General features: G+C 45.9%; 1 protein-coding gene across 1 annotated transcript in view; it reads right to left on the minus strand.

Annotated features, from left to right (window-relative positions):
- LOC141148431 (gap junction beta-3 protein-like) overlaps positions 1-3163 on the minus strand; it is a 13123-nt gene extending 9960 nt beyond the window's left edge. Inside the window, exon 1 of the mRNA XM_073635933.1 lies at positions 2657-3163. The gene's annotated coding sequence lies outside the window, so the exon portion shown is untranslated. The remainder of the gene's footprint in view (positions 1-2656) is intronic.
- Between the last annotated feature and the right edge of the window lie 2180 nt (positions 3164-5343).

A 5343-nucleotide genomic window follows, 5' to 3' on the forward strand; every position in this document is an offset into this window, starting at 1 on the left:
CTTCCCACTGACTTTCAACCTAAGGAGCATTCTTCCCACTGACCAACGTAAGGAGCATTCTTCCCACTGACCACCAACGTAAGGAGCATTCTTCCTTCTGACCACCAATATAAGGAGTATTCTTCCCACTGACCACCAATATAAGGAGCATTCTACCCACTGACCTCCAACAAAAGGAGCATTCTTCCCACTGACCTCCAACGTAAGGAGCATTCTTCCCACTGACCTCCAACAAAAGGAGCATTCTTCCCACTGACCTCCAACAAAAGGAGCATTCTTCCCACTGACCTCCAACAAAAGGAGCATTCTTCCCACTGACCTCCAACAAAAGGAGCATTCTTCCCACTGACCTCCAACGTAAGGAGCATTCTTCCCACTGACCTCCAACGAAAGGAGTATTCTACCCACTGACCTTCAACCTAAGGAGCATTCTTCCCACCGACCACCAACGTAAGGAACATTCTTCCCACCGACCACCAATGAATTGGTTAATGCCATGGTTCCTTGAGACCTGAATTTCTTTTAGAGTTTCCTCTGGGGGAGGTTGAGAAAGGCTGGTCTAGAGGATTTTCCACAACACACACAGCTCTGCCTAGGGCAGACACAAAAAGAGGGGGCATCAGTTTAGCCCTATACTGAGTGCCGTCTCATCTTAGATATGTGGTTCAGTTTAGGGCACGAGATCACAAAAAGAATGTTGTGGAACCGAAAAGAGAGCAGAGTAGGGCAATTATATAATAATAGTGTCATGGAGGATCTCAGCTACAAGAAAAGAGTAATTAAACCAAGCCTATATGCCTATGACAGGAGACCATTTAAAGGGGATGTAATCGCCTTATCAATATATTCAGTAATTGGTCCATAAAAGAAACTGTCACTGCAAAAGGCACAAGTGTACCCCTTGCAATAGGGAAAATCAGGATTTAGTTTCCACCAGCACCGGAAAGGATTCTTTCCAATACAAAATTTTACTGCACCATTCATTCTACTACAGCAGTGGTCTAAAAACTGCAGCCTGGGGGTTAGATGTGGCCTTTTGCTTGCTTTTATTCGGCCTTTGGGGTACCATTTCATTCCTGCAGAAAAAACTGCTTCCAATGGCACCAACAATGGGGGAACATTGCTTCCAATGGCACCAACAATGGGGGAACATTGCTTCCAATGGCACCAACAATGGGGGAACATTGCTTCCAATGGCAACAACAATGGGGGAACATTGCTTCCAATGGCAACAACAATGGGGGAACATTGCTTCCAATGGCAACAACAATGGGGGAACATTGCTTCCAATGGCACCAACGGTGGGGCACAATTGCTTCCAATGGCACCAACAGTGGGGCACAATTGCTTCCAATGGCACCAACGGTGGGGCACAATTGCTTCCAATGGCACCAACGGTGGGGCACAATTGCTTCCAATGGCACCAACGATGGGGCACAATTGCTTCCAATGGCACCAACGATGGGGCACAATTGCTCCCAATAACACCAACGATTGGGCACAATTCCTCCCAATGACACCAACGGGCAATGTTTACTCCAAGTGATGCTGTGACATTTTGTACTCCTGATGGCCACAGTCCAGCCCCCTAAATTCTGAATGACAGTAAACTGGCCATTTGTATAGAAAGTTTGGAGACCCCTGTGCTACAGGAGTCTCATCTTGAATATGCAGTTAGGTTTAGGGCAGAAGATCACAAATAAAGGGCGTTGTGGAACCAGAAACAGTGCAGAGAAGGGCAACTAAATCAATAAGGTCATGGAGGAGCTCAGCTCTGGGAAAAGATTAGTCTGAACTGAGCTTATATGTCAATGAGATCAGGTAAACAAGGGAAGCATTAAGAACCCTAGCAATATATTAATGGTGTATACAGAAATCTCAGCACTGAAACTGCTCCCACAAAAAGGCACAAGGGTATCCCTTTCAGTGGCGGGAAGGATTCTTTACAGTTACAGCAGTAAGAAAGCTATAGGAAAGCCTTCTATAACTGATATAGTATGGTTTAAATAAAAAATAAATAAAAAAATGGAAAGGCAATTTATAGATTACTAATATTACAGAGCAGAATGTTTGATCGGGGGATTTAGAAGATTGCCATTGGCGTTAAAAAAATTTTTGTTCGCCTATTAAAGCAAGTTAGACCATGTTCTGTAATGCATTACTGTGCTCAGCTAGGGGTTCTGAAGATGCAACATATTTTTTTTTTTTTTTTAATTAAGTCTGCGTCTTTTTTCAGTCTAACTATGAAACACTGATTGATGGTCCATGTATATAATTTTAACACACGCATTACAGAGCGCGCCAACGCATGTGTTCTGTTTCCGCAAACTAGAAATAGCGCCTTAATCATTAAAAATACAACATGTACATTTTTCTTCTGCGGTTTTGTGTGTTGGGGGGGTCAACACATCAAAATGCATCTAACGTGCGCTTTGACACATTGGTAACAGGTATAGTCAAGTCTTGGTCAACGGTTGTTAACTTTATCTACTGGAAACCAGATCATTGCCTGTCAATAATGCATGTCAATGCACAAAGGAAACGCACATCGACATGACAAAAAAAAAAACAAAAAACGTACCTCTACGCACGCACAAACACACACATAGATTTAAATGGGCTATTAAAGTGAAGTTATTTACAGGTAGAGACTCACCTTGACGGATGTTAGTTGTGACAAGGATGAGAAAGTGCTGATCCAGAGATAATTTTAAATTAGACTCCAGAAAAAGAAGTAGCTTCCAGTCCAGTTGGATTGTCAGCTCTGAAGGCTAGTCCTCAGATGTTAGAGACAAAACTTAGAATGTTGTTTCTTTGAAGGAAGAACACCTAATCCAATGATCAGGACTTCACAACTGACTGTCAGCTTTGTGGGGCCAGGATCTCCAAGTTCCTGAAAATCTTTTGAACACTTCCTGCAGCTGAAGCATATAAAACCTAAAAATCTTTTTTTTTTTTGTGTCAGCTTTTTAGGTCAGAGTTTGGATGCAAAAAGGGAACAGGGTCTATAGACTTGTATCTCCCAGATCTCTCATCTAAAACACTGGCATCCCAGCTGAATAGACTGTAAGCTCTGCAGACCAGGATCACACAACATCCAATCCAGGGGAGCTCTCAGGACTTGTGTTCATCAGTGATGGGTCGGTCTTTAGGTTGTGCTGGTGTCGGGGGCGTCATCCCTTCCTCAAATCACATAAATAGAAAATGCTGTCTTTCCAGTTTCTAGATTAACCCTTCATGCTCTGGTGCTATGAAAGATCAGAAAAAAAAAAAAAACTTACACAGTCGAAGGAAAAATGAAAAGAATGTAAAAAGTCGGCTCACCTAGTTACAATTCTGCATTCTGTAGGCTCAACAAACCTTCCCCTAAAACAGTGGTCATCAACTCCTGTCCTCAGGGCCCACTAACAGGCCAGGTTTTATGTATTGCCTTGGGGGAGATGCAGACTAGAATACTGCAATCACTGAGCAGCAAATGATATCACCTGTGATGTATTTCAGTTATCTTGCAAACCTGGCCTGTTAGTGGGCCCTGAGGACAGGGTTGATAACCACTGCCCTAAAACTATCCGTATTTACCCCTTCAAGGCAATGTTACATATTTTCTGGACTTCTCCTGCAATGAATAGATACCTCCTCTCCTCTGCACTCACCCTGCATCCCTTTTTTGGTCCACTGAGCACCATGGAATATCCAATACTTCCGGGTATGGGGGCAAGAACCTTGTCACACACAATCTGGCAATGGGAGCCTGAGTGCCCATAACCAGCCTCAGGTAGTGACCATGGCCTTGAAAGGTGCACCCAGGTAGATGTGGGCTCATCCACGGCAAGGAGTCACCAGAGCTCCTGATGGTAGAGATGGGCCTAGTGGCTCCTGGTTTTCTTTGCTTGAAACTGGCACCAGGTCGTGGCTCTGAGGACAGCCCCACCGAGGGTTTGTTGATACAGAAGGGCATTGGTGGTGACGGTTTGCAATGCAGTAGACAAGAGAGTAGTCAGGTCCAGGAAGGGGTTGAGGTAAGTGGCAAGAAAGAGTAGTCAGGTCCAGGCAGGTGGCAAGAATGAGTGTGGTCAGGTCCAAGCAGAGGTTGAAGCCGGCAGCAAGAAAGAGGAAAGAATCCTGGTGCCACACATCCACGGAGTCCTATGGTGGTATGAAAGACCACCTCAGCCTGGGCTCCCACTAGGCCACGTCCCTATGTACCAGTTGTCTCTCTCATATCACCATAGAACTCCTTGGATGTGTAGTCACAGGGATCATTCCTGCCTTCCTTCTAGTCACTACAGGAGCTGGGCTGAGCTCCATCCATTGATGGCACTCCTACAGTGGCTGCAGCATCACCCACACTACTCCCCATAGTGATCGAGCCTTGGTGGCACACTACACAAACCGTGGGTCACAGCAAGAAAGTAGTCAGATCCAAGCAGAGGTCGAAGCTGGCAGCATGAAAGGGAGTAGTCAGGTCCAGGCATGGGTTGAGGCAAGCAGCAAGAAAGAGTAGTAAGGTCCAGGTGGGAGTCGAGGCAGGTGGCAAGAAAGGGAGTAGTCAGCTCCAAGCAGTGGTTGAGGCTGGCAGGAAGAGTGAGTGTAGTCAGGTCCAAGCAGGGGTGGAGGAGATTGGCAAGAAAGAGTAGACAGATCCAAGCAGAGGTCGAGGTCAGCAGCAAGAAAGTAGTCCAGTCCTGGCAGGGGGTCGAGGCAAGCGGCAAGAAAGAGTAGTCAGGTCCAAGCAGAGGTCGAAGCCAACAGCAAGAAAGAGTAGTCAGGTCTAAACAGGGGTGGAGGCAAGCGGCATGAAAGAGAGTAGTCAGGTTCAAGCAGGAGTCGAGGCAAGCAGCAAGAAAGAGTAGTCAGGTCCAGGCAGGGGACAAGGCAGGCAAGAGAGTAGTCAGGTCAATCTGGGTTGGCAAAAAGCAGGCAAGTGGAAGGTCATTATTATGGCTCTTTAGTTCTCATGTAGCGGAGGATAAGACACAGCATCATCCACTTCAAAGGATAGAGCTTAAATAGCCTTCTGGTCAGAGGTCATCAGCATCATTACTAGAGACTCTGGACATCCTGCAAGTGCCTTTGGAAGTCCTAGTACGGATTCTGAGCCAACCAAGAATTTATATAGACATCTTGGAGTAAGCCCTTGTAGGCAAACAGGGTGGTGGGGCAGCAAGCAGAGGGCAAGTATCAGTTGCAGAGGGGGGCAGCTGTCAAGCAGACCTATTGCTTTGCCCTTTAATACTTCCCGACCTTAATTTACTCCTCTTCACAGCCGCTCTGTCCTCCATCATTACTAATAATGCTGGCATACCTGGTTCTGGACTCTCTGAACCCAGTAAGATTGTACCT

The sequence above is a fragment of the Aquarana catesbeiana genome, linkage group LG06 (assembly GCF_042186555.1).
Source record: "Aquarana catesbeiana isolate 2022-GZ linkage group LG06, ASM4218655v1, whole genome shotgun sequence".
Taxonomy (NCBI): Eukaryota; Metazoa; Chordata; class Amphibia; order Anura; family Ranidae; genus Aquarana; species Aquarana catesbeiana.